The 16,293-nt window shown below is 43.6% G+C and overlaps 1 non-coding gene across 1 annotated transcript; it reads left to right on the forward strand.

Moving 5' to 3' along the window:
- The first annotated feature begins 4,719 nt into the window (after positions 1-4,719).
- Positions 4,720-4,804, forward strand: TRNAR-UCU (transfer RNA arginine (anticodon UCU)). Its single transcript is given in 2 exon segments — positions 4,720-4,756; positions 4,769-4,804. It is a non-coding gene; the product is annotated as a tRNA-Arg (tRNA).
- Positions 4,805-16,293: the final 11,489 nt, after the last annotated feature.

Raw genomic sequence — 16,293 nt, forward strand, 5'->3', positions numbered from 1 at the left:
CCCCCCTACATGAACCATTATAAAACACAGCCATTCTCATGCCAAAAGAAACTGTAGCTCCCCATTGGCTATTGCATGAAATCCACATGCCTCATCCTGAATCAAGCTTGCCCCAGCCCCTTTGCTACATGTGGCCTCAATCCGACTTGCCCAACCTCCTGACACTTCAAGCCCTCACCCCAGCTATACTTTCTTCAGGACCCATTTGTCCCTCTTTTCTGTGTTAATATCGAAATTTCTTCATCCTGGCACTTTTTTTTTTCCCCTTCGCCTATTCCCATCTTGCCACCTAGTTTAGTTATTGGCCTGGCTGAAACTCAGCGCTAAGATTTTTAGGATGAAAAAAGCCATCATTCAAATGTTGTGAGCAGATTTTGTCTGGCAAGAGAAGAGTCTTCACAAGTCCTTCAGGGAAAGATTCTTTTCCCCTTGTTTTGGGAAACCACACAGTTGGACACATGAAAATAAGAATCCACCCAAGTTTCTTGGGGGAGAACCGTGAGGGAACCATGAAGCTGAAGGTAGATGTTTTCAGTCTGAGAAGCCGAGCGGTCTGTTTGGTACACCACGTAGATGTGATGTCTATAGCTGAGTAGGAGTTGGGTAAGGAGGTGGAGAATGTTTCTTGGGTTGCAACAAATTTAACTGATGCTATATCTGAACTTTGGTTTGTTCCTGCAGGATGTGAGATTTCTTTATTGAGAGTTGCTTGCTAATAATAACAACAAACAGTTGCTACACACTTACCATGTGCCAGAACAGAGAGAAACCCTTGCAAGGATTAACTCCTATCATAACAACTTTAGGATTTTTCAGATGAGGAAAAGAAGGCTCAGAAAAGTTAAAGATCATGCCTTACAATTAGAGGCAGAACCAAGATGTCAACACCAGGAGTCTGACTCCACAGCCTATGCTCCTAACCTCTACTCTCAAGAGTCTCTGATTTTTAAAAATCTCATCCTTTAGCAGCCGCATAGCACACAGGGAGATCAGGTTGGTGCTTTGTGTCCACCTAGAGGGGTGGGATAGGGAGGGTGGGAGGGAGACGCAAGAGGGAAGGGATATGGGGATATATGTATACGTATAGCTGATTCACTTTGTTGTACAGCAGAAACTAACACAACATTGTAAAGCAATTATACTCCAATAAAGATGTTAAAAAAAATCTCATCCTTTAAAAATTTCTTTTTAAAAAGATAATTAGTATAGTATTTAGTATATGCTTATTACTTGGAAATGTAAACTCAAAAATGTTTTACTGGTAGGGATACCCAATCACAGTTTGCCACTTTTTCATATGTCATCTTGCATTATTTTGCTTACTGTTTCATATTCACAGGTATTTCTTCCAAGGAATCTGAAGTATCCTTGAAGGTAGGGATTGTGTCTTAAACTTTCACTTTATCTCCCACAGTAGGCCCAAATGTATCCTCCCTAAATACTCATTGAATTGAATTAAACTGGTACTCCAGCGACCTTCTCCCTCTGGAGCAAAGCAAGCAAGTAAAAATATTGTAGAAATATATAGAAATAAAAAATATATAGAAATACAGTAGATTTCTAGAGCTTCTGGGGAAGGCTGAAGCTGCTTCCAAGCTCTGCAAATAGAACACAGGAACTTAAAAATAATCCTTCTGTACAAACATGAAAAATGTTACTGCAGACTCCCAGAGGTGTATAATGGATCTGAACTTTAAAACAGCAAGATGAAGTAGCGCTTAATTTAGGGAACTCAAATTGCAAACTGCAGCGATCAGCCCACTCACAGGTGATTATAGTCCATGCTTTGGTTCCCTCTGTCGGTAGAAAGGAAGAGGTTTTGTTTTTTGGGTTTTTTTCCTGCAGGAATTCTTGGTTCAGGTTGTGTGATGGCTGCTGTTCATGGCATGCACTGCCTGAGAAAATTCAGCTCTTAGATTTAGGAAACGGGAAGAGAAAACCTACTGGATCTTTCTCCTTAGATGGAAACTAAATACACATTTTTATTCCTTTTACATACTACCACTGCTGCCTCTAAAGCCAGACTCGTTACAAACCACTTATTCATTGTCAGAGAACACACACAGCGTTTGTTCTGCCATGGCTTTCCCAGGCTTCTAATTGTAAGGCGTAAAAAGTACACCTTGATTGCTCACAGAGTTGGTCACACAAGCCTGGTTTTCCCACACTGTCTGCTAACCCCATATCTTGGTAATGTTTTCCATGACATAGACAAGGCATTTTGATCTCAACTAGTGAAAGGAATCAAATATCTAAAAATTCTTTGTTTGATTTATTAAGTGGAATTAAGGACACACGCATCTTTCCTTAGCATGTGATTTCTTTCTCAATTCCCCCTTCCCAGAACTTTTATATATGAGTCTGAATTGTTACTTAATCATATCAATGACTCATCATTTGAGATGTGGCTCCAATGCCCTCAGGAGAATTCCTTTGTATGGTATTCCAAAGAAGCATTAAGCATCACTCGTCCCCTGTTCAGCCATGTGCAATTCCAAGGACCAGAAGACTCTGAGATGCCACTAGTGCCTGGCACATTTCAGAGTTCAAAAAAGATTTGTTTAAACAAATACAATTTGAAGTCATTTTCTATTTTAAGGGTTAATTTTGTATATGTCAGAATTCCTCCTTCCTGCATGTGAGGATATTTGTTCTATTTCATTAATCTTAAAGGGGGCATAACAATGTTTTACATAAAATGCTTACTGTCTAGGAACTTTATGTATTATGGTAGAATGAAAGAGACATGCCTGGCATCAATCAGGGCTCTGCCACTAACTGGAGAGGCAACGAACGTGGGCCCTTAGCATCCTTGCACATTCTTGCTGAGTGTGCTAAGAATGTAAGATCCTGCTCATTTGGGCCATTCTTCAGGGTTGTGTTTGCAGCGAGCAACCTTGAGGGATGAGGGAATGTCCCTCTGTGGGACAAAGAGCAGGCTTGTTTACTGCTTGCTATAAACTGGTAGGTCCCCCAAGCTCAGCATTCCTCTTCTATAATGCCACCCATTTTGTGTGCAAGCATCCATCTGGGCCCACCTGCTTCGTTCCTGTGAGAATTGGGGTTCAGAGAACCGACACGATCATGTTGACACTCTGGCTAATGCTTTTGCTGTGATAGTCTTTCATCTCTGACCCAGGAGTCTTGTGTGTTCTGTCAACATCCATGAAACTGTGACGAGCTGACACGTTAGCCTGCAAGTAGGGTAAAATAGCAGATTCCTCAAAGTTCTTGACACACACCAGGGAGGTGTCCCTACACAAGTTATTCAACCTCTTTTAGCTGCAGTTTCCCTTCCTTATAAAGAGGACGATAGTATCTGGCTCATAGCATTGTTGTGGGGTGAAGTTAAATAAGAATGTACAGATCCCGACTCCACTAGACCCTTCCTGGGAGCTCCCTTCCCTCTTTAGAACACGGACAGAGACTGCTTTGCTTTGATGCCTGATGTAGCTGGGCAGCGTGGAATGGAGTGGACCACAGGACACAGCAGCAGCTCCGCAATTTCTACGTAGGCGGGGCTCAGAAAACCGCAAGCCGATTGGAGCGAGGACCAACGGTTTTGTATGCAGAGGCGTTTGCAAGGCAGCCACGCGATTTTTACTTAGATCGTCTCTTTCAAGTGGCTTCGGGGTCTTACTGATGCGAATTACAGGGGCACTGAAAAATCCCCCCCTCAGACTGACACTCTGATTCGTGGCGACCGCGCCCTTTCGAGCAGCGGGGAGCGCGTCGGGACTCCGGCTGCGCCGCCTCCTTCGGCTGCCGGCTGCCTCCGGAAAACCACGCGGCCACGCTGGGGCGCGCGCCCCCCGACCGCACGCGCCCGCTCACGCATGCTCCAGGCGCGCCCACGTGCGCAGGCCCTCCACCGGCACCGCCCACGCAGCCTCGTGCTCCCGGCGCACGGGCTCCGGTGCTGCGCGGCGCCCGCGGAGGCAGTTGCCGGCGCTGGGATGAGCTCTCGGAGGATGCCGCAGCGCGGGGCGCGTCGCCCCCCTCAGTCCACCAGAGCCCGGATACCTCAGAAATTCGGCTCTGGGTCTGTGGGGAGCGAAATGCAACCCAAACACCGTTTTACCGAACCCCGCGCAAATAAACACGCACAAGCACTCACACAGACGTCGCCGCGACCCGCGCTTGCCGCGGCGGATCCCGGCCGCGGGCTGCCAGGAAAAAGCCCGGGACCCGGGAGGGGCCGCTGCCCACGCCTCAAAGTCCGAGGGGTCGCTGCTCGGGATCAGCCGCTAAAAGGTGCGACGTAAGTGCCCGGCGTTACCGGCCCGGCTTAACGGCGCAACGGCGCAACGGCGAGCCTGGGGCCTCCATCGCCGGGGCGGGGCCAGGCCGGGCGGAACCGGCCGCGGGAGAGCGGGTAGGCGGGGGCGATCGGGCAGGAAGGGAGCTGGGGAGGAAGAGTGTGGGCGTGATTTGTCCTGCGCGGCCAGGTACGGCGGTGCCCAGGACGGGCCGGAGACAGGGCTGCGGCTGTCCTCAGACGCACCAGCCGGCACCCGGCGGACTCGCGCCCGCCCTTCGCTTGCAAGACTCGCCGGTTCCGTTAAGAGGCGGTCTCCGGGTGAGGACGAGCTCTTGCGGCCGGTGTCTGTCAGTGCCCTGGCCTCTGCGATACAGACCGAAAGCTAAGGGGGTGGTGGGAAGGGCGCGGGGCCGTCGCCTCTGGCTTAACAGAGCAGATGCGCAAAGAGTCCAACAGGTGGCTCCGTGGCGCAATGGATAGCGCATTGGACTTCTAGAGGCTGAAGGCATTCAAAGGTTCCGGGTTCGAGTCCCGGCGGAGTCGCAGTTTTTCCCCCCAGTACATAATTTATTTTCTACACCTGTCATTTCTCTCATTTTCCTAAAGGGTTGAACTGGCCTCGCATCCTCTGCCCACTGCCTTCGGCTTCTGCAGCTCTTTCACCTCTAGCCGCTCGCACCTCCAGTCTCTCCTTCCCCCTGCTTCCCTGGCTCAGTGGCTCTGGGCCTGGGCCCTGCCGACTCCGGAGCCGGATCCGGGAACTGGGAAGAGCGGCCTGGGCGGCGGCGAAGTGAAGCCTCGCGGTTTCGGTCTGAGCAGAGCGCGGGGGAGGCCTGGGTCTAGGGTGTTTCGGGAGACCTGCCCCCAGGCCCCGGGGGTACGCCCCCTCGCCAGGAGCGCGAGCTTGGGTGCCAGGGAGGGGTGAGCAAAGGACGAGGAAACGCGCCCACACAGTGAGCTGCCCCTCCAGCCCACAAGGCTTCCGAATTGTCATGTACTTGAATCCCCAGTGGGATCCTGTCAGAAATGCAGATTTCTGGGCGTCACTCTCATTCAGTCGATCAAGGTGGGGCCCAGGAATCTGACCTTCGAATAAGAACGCCCTCTCCCCTCCTCCACGATTCCGGTGCAAAGAGACCCGAGGTCCACTCTGCTTGTCAGCTACTCTAGGCAGGGATGACTATCTTGTACTACTTCTCCTGACAGTTCATAGCTTTACACGAGATTAAGGTTCCACCTCGCTAAAGGCGAATGAATGAATGAAATTTTAAAAACTCATTGTAACAAACAATTCATCCAAAAAATACAAAATCCAAAATTGTCAAAAAAGGTACAGGGAAAAGTAAACATCCTTGTTCTTCCTATATCCCAGCCTTTCAATTCTCTCTATAAGCCATCAGTGAAAATGGTTTCTTGGAAGTATTTTCAGATTTATTTTATGCACATGTCAGCATTTCTATATCTATTCTCTTTCTTTATGTTTGTTGATGTTACTGATATAGGTGATATAGCATTACGATTGGTAGTATATTATGCTTGCTAGTTCACTTATTAATACAATAGAGCTGCCTTGTTCCATTGCACATAAGTATCATAATGATTTAATAGTCCCCAATAGTTGGTCATTTAAGTGCCCAGTATTTTCCTGTTACAATGTTTCAGTGAACATCCTTATTCTTACATTATTGTACACAAGTGCAAAGGTATCTGTAGGATAGATTCCCAGGAAGTTGAATTGCTGTGTCAAAGGTTTATTTGTGCATTCTTTGATAGATACTGCCAAATTGCTCTCATAGAGATTGTATCCATTTTACTCTCACTAACTGATAAAAGTGGCATTTCAAATTAATGTAGAAGAGGAAGAATGTTCATTATCAGTGGTTCTGGGACAAAATTCCCACTTCACTCCTTTTACAAAAGTATATTCCGGATGAAGAAAATACAGGTATAAAAATAAAACCAAGAAAAGCACTAAAATAAAACATGATGAAGTTATTTAATAATCTAAGTGCAATATAACCCCAAACCTAGAAGAATTTAAAAAATTGATAAATACAAATATATGAATTTCTCTAAGACAAAAAATAAGATACCATAAACAAAATCAAAAGACAAACTGGGAAAGAATAATTACAATACATATCACAAAAAAAGGGCTGGTTTCCTTAAAATGTAAAGAACTCCTACAAACCAATAAGAAAACGACCAACGATGCAATAGAAAAATGACCAAACTCAAGAACAGATAAATTACAAAAAAGAAATACAAATTATTCTATGTATAAAAAGATGCTCACCTTCACTCATAACAAGACATGGATTGAAACTACAACTAGAAACCATCTTTCAGCTGTTTCATAACATGTAGGGTATGTTGTTGGTAAGACTGACATTTAATTTTCTGCTGTAAATGCAGCATTGTTTAAAATGGCCTCCGGAATTCCCTGGCAATCCAGTGGTTGGGACTCCATGCCTAGGGCCTGGATTTGATCCCTGGTCAGGGAACTAAGATCCCACAAGATCCCTGCACGGTGGGGCAAAAAAAAAATTTTTTTTTAATAGAATGGCCTCAAGCTGGAAATAACCTACATGTCCATCAATAATGAACTGTTTGAAGAAAGTATGGTAGAACCTTGTAATTGAATTGAATACAGTGCAGACCTTTAAAAAATGAGGAAGATCCATATATACTGCTATGGAAAAATAACCAAGATTATATGAAAAAAATTGATGCGTAAATGAGTATACTTAATATTATTCTTTTTGTGTTAAGTAATGCTAATAATAATAGTAGTAATAATGTATATTAGCATGACTGTATGTGCAGAGAAAATTTCTGGAAGGATATATGAACGGTTAACAGTGCTGGGGCAGGAGGGACAGTGGTATGGAGGGTGGGGATCTTTTTACTGATTGCCTGTTTGTAATGTTTGAGTCTTTTTTATAATAAGCCTATCTTATCCTTGTAATAAGTTAATTTTAAAAAGATAGAGCAAAAATAATTCCTAAGCTAATGAGGAAGGAACAAAAAGCATTTGGTGCCTGTTCTTAAGTTCACTTTCCAGTAGTCAGCCCTGATACTGCTTATCCATTAAAGATTTTCTGAATTTGATTTAACAAACATTTATTATCTCCTTATGTTCTGCTCCATGCTGGATCTCGGCCATAAATACACCCTTTAGGCGCTCCTCCTACTAAGCATAGAGAAATATGTAAACAAGATCTCTCTTTACAAGGCGGTTCCAGCAGGGACCATGTCCTGAAGGTCTTGTACACCATGTTAAGGAGTGTGGACTTTGCCCTAAAGGCATAGCCTAGCTTTTTTCTTTTTTAATTTTTAATTTTTCTTATTGAAGTATAGTGTGAGTTACCATGTTTCAGGTGTCCGGCAAAGTGATTCAGTTATACATATACGTATACATGTACATTCTTTTTCAGATTCTTTTCCAATATAGGTTATTACAAGATACTGAGTATAGTTCCCTGTGCTATACAACAGGTCCTTATTGTTTATCTATTTCATATGTAGTAGTCTCTGTCGATTAATCCCAAATTTCCCTCCCCCCCTTCCCCCTTTGGTAACCATAAGTTTGTTTTCTTTAGTTGTGAGTCTATTTCTGTTTTGTAAATAAGTTCATTTGTATCATTTTTTAAGATTCCACATATAAGTGATATCATATGATATTTGTCTTTCTCTGACTTACTTCACTTAGTATGATAATCTCTAGGTCCATCCATATTGCTGAAAATGACTTTTTTTTATGGCTGAGTAATATTCCATTATATATATATGGAATATATAATATTAATATAATATATAATATTCCCTGGTGGTCCAGTGGATAAGGCTCCACGCTCCCAATGCAGGGGGCCTGGGTTCAATCCCTGGTCAGGGAACTAGATCCTGCATGCATGCTGCAACTAAGAAGTCCGCATGCCACAATGAAGATCCCGCGTGCCACAGCTAAGACCTGGCGCAGCCAAAATAAATTAAAAAATAAATATTTTTAAAAAATTCTATACATACACACACACACACCCCACATCTTCTTTACCCATTCTTCTGTTGGTGGACATTTAGATTGTGTCCATGTCTTGGCTATTGTAAATAATGCTGCTATGAACATTGGGGTGCATGTATCTTTTTGAGTTAGAGTTTTCTCCAAACATATGCCCAGGAATGGGATTGCTGGATCATATGGTAACTCTATTTTTAGTTTTTTAAAGAACCTCCATACTGTTTTCCATAGTGGCTGCACCAATTTACATTCCCGCTAACAGTGTAGGAGGGTTCCTTTTTCTCCACACCCTCTCCAGCATTTATTACTTGTAGACTTTTTAATGATGGCCATAATGACTGGTGTGAGGTGATACCTCATTGTAGTTTTGATATGCATTTCACTAATAATTAGTGATGTTGAGCATCTTTTCATGTGACTGTTGGCCCTCTGTGTGTCCTCTTTGGAGAAATGTCTGTTTAGGTCTTCTGCCCATTTTTTGATTGGTTGTTTTTTAGATATTAAGCTGTAGGAGCTGTTTGTATATTCTGGAAATTAACCCCTTGTTTGTAGCATCGTTTGCAAATATTTTCTCCCAGTCCATAAGTTGTCTTTTTGTTGTATGGTTTCCTTTGCTGTGCAAAAGCTTTTAAGTTTAATTTTGCCTCATTTGTTTATTTTTGTTTTTATTTCCATTACTCTAGGAAACAGGTCCAAAAAAATATTGGTGCGATTTATGTCAAAGAGTGTCCTGTCTATGTTTTCCTCTAGGAGTTTTATAGTATCCAGTCTTACATTTAGGTCTTTAATCCATTTTGAGTTTATTTTTTATATGGTGTTAAAGAATGCTCTAATTTCATTCTTATACATGTAGCTGTCCCCTTTTCCCAGCACCATTTATTGAAGAGACTGTCTTTTCTTCATTGATTATTCTTGACTGCTTTGTCATAGATTAATTTTGACCATAAGTGTGTAGGTTTATTTCTGGGCTTTCTATCCTGTTCTGTTGATCTAGGTGTCTGTTTCTGTGCCAGTATCATACTGTTTTGAGGACTGCAGCTTTGTAGTATAGTCTGAAGTCAGGGAGCATGATTCCTCCAGCTCTGTTCTTTCTCAGGATTATTTTGGCTATTATTATTTTCGGGGTCTTTTGTGTTTCCTACAAATTAAAAAATTTTGTGTTCCAGATCTGTGAAAAATACCATTGGTAGTTTGGGATTGTGTTGAGTCTGTAGATTGCCTTGGGTAGTATGGTCATTTTAACAGTATTGATTCTTCCAATCCAAGAACATGGTATATCTTTCCAGCTGTTTGTGTGGTCTTCAGTTTCTTTCATCAGTGTCTTATAGTTTTCAGAGTGCAGGTCTTTTGACTCCTTAGATAGGTTTATTCCTAGGTATCTTATTCTTCTTTTTTTTTTAAATTTATTTTTATGGCTGTGTCGGGTCTTAGTTGCGGCACGCAGGATCTTTGTCGAGGCACGCGGGATCTTTTGTTGCAGCATGTGGGCTCTTCATTGCAGTGTGTGAACTTCTCTCTAGTTGTGGTGTGCGGGTTTTCTCTTCTCTAGTTGTGGCACGTGGGCTCCAGAGTGCATGGGCTCTGTAGTTTGTGGTACACGGGCTCTCTAGTTGAAGCACACGAGCTCAGTAGTTGTGGCACGTGGGCATAGTTGCCCCACAGCATGTGGGATCTTAGTTCCCCGACCACAGATTGAACCCACATCCCCTGCATTGGAAGGCAGATTCTTTACCACTGGACCACCAGGGAAGTCCCTCATTCTTTTTTTTTTTAAAGTTTTAATTTATTGATTGATTGATTGCTTGATTGCTATGTTGGGTCTTCGTTTCTGTGCTAGGGCTTTCTCTAATTGTGGCAAGCGGGGGCCACTCTTCATTGCAGTGCACGGGCCTCTCACTATCGTGGCCTCTCTTGTTGCGGAGCACAGGCTCCAGATGCGCAGGCTCAGTAGTTGTGGCCCACGGGTCTAGTCGCTCCGCGGCATGTGGGACCCTCCCAGACCAGGGAGCGAACCCGTGTCCCCTGCACTAGCAGGCAGATTTCCAACCACTGTGCCACCAGGGAAGCCCCCTCATTCTTTTTGATGTGATGTTAAATGGGATTGTTTCCTTAATTTCTCATTCTGATACTTCATTGTTAGTGTATAGAAATGCAGCCGGTTTCTGTATATTAATTGTGTATCCTGCAACTTTACTGAATTCATTGATGAGCTCTAGTCATTTTCTGGTGGCACCTTTAGGATTTTCTATGTATAGTATCATGTCATCTGCAAACAGTGACAATTTTACTTCTTCCTTTCCCATTTGGATTCCTTTTATTTCCTTTTTTTTCTCTGATTGCTTGTCTAGGACTTCCAAAACTATGTTGAATAAAAGTGGCGAGAGTGGGCATCCTTGTCTTGTTACTGATCTTAGAGGGAATGCTTTCAGCTTTTTATCATTGAGTATGATGTTAGCTGTGGGTTTGGATGTGTGTTCTGTATCAGCCCTCTGTCCACATTGTGGATTCCAGGCTGGAATAGCACAAGACGGGAAGCTCTACAACCAGTTCAGGGCAGTTAAGGTCATCTAGGTAAGAAAATTATGAGGGCTGGAACTTGGGAGGTGGCTGGGGAGTGGGATAAGTATACAAATTGGAGAGAGATTAAAGGAGGCCAAATTGATGGGACTTGATCAATTAAGGGATATATAGAGGAGAGAAAGGGAACAGTCAGAAAAGACTCCCATTTCTAATTAGGGCAGATGAGTGGATGCTGAAACAGTCACAAAGGAGACAGAAGGAGAGAGAAGTGGGTTTGGGGGAAAACTAAGTTCGTATTTCTATGTGTTGAGCCTGAGGTCTCTGTGGAACATCCTGGAGAAGATGTACAGTTGGCGGTTGATATTCAATGCCGAGGACATGGCAAGCTCTCAATAAATATTTATTGAATGAAAGAACTAAAGGAAAGTAAGTATGTAGGGAGAGAGGGAAGGAAAAGAAGAGAAGGTCTGCAGCTAAGGAGACTGATCTAGGCTTGAGATTTAAAATTTATTCACCTACAGATGGCACTTAAAGCTCTGGACACAGGTGAGATCGTGCAAGGAGAGTATAGATCGAGTAAGGAGAGATGAAGGTTGAAGACAGAAACCCAGAGCACAGACAGTTGAAGGATAGGTAAAGAATGAGTTCTTCAAAGAGAACAAAAAGGGTAGCCAGAGAGGTAGGAAGAAAACCAGGAGAAGAAAGCATTATCTCCAAGAACTGATGGAGCAAGTTTCCCCTTGAGGAAAACAGAGTCAAGAGGAAAAGGAAGACACCTCACATTTTTCTAAACACCTGCTTTATGCCGGCAACTTTATTTAACCCTTGCCATTTAATTATCTCTCCAATCCTAAGAAGTATGAATTATCCCTATTTCATGGATGAGAAAGTTAGAGTGTGAAGATGTTATGGGCGTAAGTTGAAAGGATTAGCCTCGGCGTGATGCAAAAGTGCCTGCTCTTCTGAGGCAAGTAGGAAGAGGGCAGAGGAAAAAGCATGAAGGTGGAGAAGGGAAAATCATAGGTGTTCATGTTTGAGGACCTATTTCCTTTGTGCCCTCTTTCACTGCTCTACCTCACACACCCAGGATTCCAGGAAGGTAGTCACAAAGTGGGAGCTGCCCCAAAGGTGGAGACATTCCCATCTTGTGCCACCTGTACCCAGTACAGACTCTAAAGACTAGTGGCTAGGGGTGGTTTCATTCCAACTTCCTCTTGGGCTTTGTACATCCATCAGCATTTTAAAAATATTTTACAACTTCATCCACCTTCTATTCTATTCTATATATATATATATATATATATATATATATTTTTTTTTTTTTTTTTTTGAGTCCTGGCTTTGTACAAGGAACCATATTGGAAAGAAATACAAAATTGAGTAAGAGTGCATTTTCTTACAGCGTTCGTCCTAGTGAGGGACAGGGGACCATGGATCGGTGATTCCATTAATTAGGGTTGGTTTTGCTACGAGTGACAGGAAACTCAAAATAACAGTGGATTTGGCAAGATAGAGGCTTCTTTTTTTTTTTAATAAATTTATTTATTTTCAGCTGCATTGGTTCTTTGTTGCTGCGCGTGGGCTTTCTCTAGTTGCAGCGAGCGGGGGCTACTCTTCGTTGCGGTGCGCGGGCTTCTCATTGCGGTGGCTTCTCATTGCAGGGCACAGGCTCTAGGCGCGCGGGCTTCAGTAGTTGTGGCACATGGGCTTAGTTGCTCTGCGGCATGTGGGATCTTCCTGGACCAGGGCTCGAATCCGTGTACCGTGCATTGGCAGGCGGATTCCTAACCACTGCGCCACCAGGGAAGTCCAAGATAGAGGTTTCTTTCTCATGTGAAAGTCCAGGGAATGGCAGCTGCTTGATCATGAGACCCAGGCTCGTTATTCTTCCATCTTCAAAATGCAGGTTCCACCTCATGGTCCAAGATGATTGCTCCTGCCCCTGCCATCAGGTCAGAATACTAGTTAGTGGGGAGAAGATAAAGGGACAGAGCCCCATTCCAAGCTCATCCTTCTTTGAAGGACACCTCCCAGAAGATGCACATACCACATTCACTCACATCCCATGGAAAGGTGGGAATCTTAGCTTTTTTTTTTTCCCCAAGGTGGACACAGTCCCAGCTAAAAACCATGTGTTCTGTAACTGTAAAAGAAAGGGGGAAAAATCCAGCAGTTTCTGCTGTTGATGCTGAAATAGGTATGCAGATAGCTATAGTGCAAGGCTAAAATGAAAGTGTGACAGAGTTATACGTACTAGCTCTGTGACATGAGGCAGGTTACTTAACCTTTCTGTGCCTCAGTTTCTTCATTCATAAAGTGATGAGGTTAATAGTAGTACCTACCTCCTAGGTTTACCTAAAGGTTACCTAAATTGTTACATATGTATATAATATGTTTCATATGTACATACATATATAATGGTTACATAAAGTAAGTTGTATTTGTAAGTCCTTAGAACAGTGCCTGGCACTTAAGTAAGTGCTATATAGCGTTTATTAAAAACAAAGTAAAAATAAGCAAAAATGGAAATTTCGAGAATGTACATATCGGTGGGGAAAAATCTGAAAAAATATTTTATGAGGAAATGTAGAGTGTCAGCTCAGTGTTGCCTGGGATGGTCTCATTCCTTCCCTGGGCACTGCCAGCACCTGGCACATTGCCTTGCACAGAGTAGATGCTCAAACTACTGGCTTCAGAATGGGCTTGAAAGGTCAGTAGTATTTTGTTAGGTGAGTTGGAGGCAAGGAAAATATTTTAGGTGGTGTTACCCATATGAACAAAGATAAAAGGTGAGAAAACTCACTGTATCCAGCACAGTAGCTGGCATGCACAGCACTTGGTATATGTTGACTGACCACTCAATATCAACTAGTTTGGTTTGGCTGAAATTTATTTGTCGGGTCTAGGCAGAAAGACACATCACTTTAGAGAATTTAATATGGGGAATTGTCACACAGGTGATGAAAGTGTAGGCAACCCAGATATTGCAATAGTAAGAAACCGCTATCAATCACCCCTAGTGCCAGGGGGACAATGAGAGGAGATGGTGTTCCCAGAACCCAGAATCCTGGGGTATCCAATGGTGGGAGGTTGCCTGGTGGGAGGTGGGAAATGGCAGAGCTGCAACCCAACCCAAGGCGGAGAGGGAGAGAAATACCCTGACTTCTTGCTTCTCCTGCCCTTGTCTTAGGTCAGTGTCTCACTGCAAAGTCATTTGGCATCTGGGAAATGTCATTTCCTGTAGTCCAGAGCAGAGCAGTGAGAGAAATAGGCAGATGACCAGCACAAATGACGTTTGGAGCATGAGCGGGGGAGTGATGAATATAAACCCCTGGTGGTGTCATTTTATAGTCTTGAATGTCAGATCTTGAATGTAGGGGTTTCCTCATGTTTTGTTAGGCAGAGGTAGGCCATAGAAAGTAAAAAAAGCAGAAAGGCATCATTAAAACTGTTTTAGGAAGGCTTCCCCAATGGGGAAGATGGAGAACAGGGAATAGTAGCTTCCCTTTGAGTACCTGTCATGTGCCAGGCACGGTGCTAAGCACTTATTCATCTCAGAAAGATGATGTATCTGGTTCTGGATATGTTGAGTTTGAGATGACTTCACGATACATGGATGGGCGTATCACATATAACAGGAACTGTGCATCTGGAGCAGGGGTGTAGAAGTGTAAGGATGGAGACTTTGGAGTCTTCCGCGGAGGGGTGAGAGCAATGCGGAAGGAGAGGGAGGACAAGGCATTCAAGTTAGACGACAGTATAGAGGAAGAAGATAAGAGGGTAGGCATTACGGGGGACCAACGAGCAGTGGGCAGAGTAAGAAAACCAGTGAAGGGAAAAAGAATAGAGGGATAGGAGAAGCAGAAAGTTCATCTTCCCGCAGGAGCCAAGGGAAGCTGGAGCTTCAAGAAGGAAAGGTCAGGAGTGTCAAATAACAGTTCCTGGCCAGAAGAGATGAAGACAGAGGGAACAGCTATTGAGTATAGCAGCTGGATGCATGGAGGAATCGTTTCTCTAGACAGGTGAGGTCACAGAAGGAAAAGTAGGCGTTTCCTTGGCTGCGAGTGGCAGGTGAGAGTATCAGAAAAAGAAAGAACAAGACTAGTGGCACATACGAAGAAACGTCTGACCAACGGATCCAGACTGATTAGGGAGGAAAATGTATCCTAATGGGGGTGGAGGATTGGGAGAATGAGAGGGGCTGAAATACTTGAGATCATGAGTTTACAGTCTTTGGAGGTGGGGCCCAGGCATCAGTACTTTTGGAGCCACCTCGAATAATTCCAAAGTGCATTCAAGGTTGGGTTAGAGGGAACTGGAGGGAAGGCTAACAGAATCACAGATTGGGGTAGTCAGAATTCAGTATCTTGACCAGTTTCAAGTAAGTCCATGATGGTGACTGACTGAGGTGGAGTGGAATTGAAGGTAACTGGAATTGATGAGATTGAGCTTGAAGGAAATGCAGGCTCATCTTGATTCAAATGCCTTTGGCTAAATCAGGATAATGATTTTCACTAAAGGAAAAACCAAGAGTCAACCCTAAAGGACTACAGTCAGGTAAAATATGTGAAAAGCGTTTAAGTTGTGATTCATCCAGCAGTCACCAAAGCACAGGTAGAGGCACTGAGCCAGTTGTTTTGTATCTTTTCATCTCACTTTATTTGACATCCACTCCCCTCCTGGCAGGTGAGGGCAGCTGACAGTTGAAGGTAAGTGGCAGATTTGTCTAGAAGGGCAGATGTTACAGATAAATCGGCCAAGGTTTTGATGAGCTTCACATTACAGAATTAAGCCATGACCTGTTATCATTGTCTCATAGCCAGCCATTTTGGTGTGTGTGTGCGCGTACACATATATAAAAATGGGAAAAAATAGGTCTTCCTGATAATACCAAGATATAGAAAAATTTTATTAACTACAATGTGTACCTTGTTTTTGTTGTTCTCTTTAGTACACTACTCCTGTGAACTTCCCTGGGTTATGGGGGTGGAGGAGTAGATGTAGGACGGAGGGGCTGAACAAAACTTCACATAAATTTTTTTTCATATAGATGACTGCGTGCACATATTTCTTTCCTACCATTTAAAAAGGTTGAGGAACACCTCTCAAAGTCATTTATAGTATTCCTCACTGCATATGAGAGCTAAAATTCATATGGTAATTGGGCTAAATCTAACCATAGTTTTCATATCCATATTTCATTTTTCTCCCCTTAATGAACAAAACCTCAGAACTTCAGTACATTGCATGGGGTTTGAGGTCAGGATTTTGGTGCCTGAAACCTACCAGTTCCTGCTTTGCAATTCTGCCAAGGAGGTTGTAACCATAAGGAAGATGAGCCAATGGAAAAGAAAGTATACCACTCATGTAATAGCTTTAGAGAAGCAACCCTGACTGCAGGGTTTCTCAGGTAAGCCGAGATTGAATGACGTGTTCCTATCATCCCCTACCATTCACAGAGAAAGCCTGGCTCAAGAAGGCCCCAAGTCTAATT

Source organism: Balaenoptera ricei, chromosome 1, assembly GCF_028023285.1.
Source record: "Balaenoptera ricei isolate mBalRic1 chromosome 1, mBalRic1.hap2, whole genome shotgun sequence".
NCBI lineage: Eukaryota > Metazoa > Chordata > Mammalia > Artiodactyla > Balaenopteridae > Balaenoptera > Balaenoptera ricei.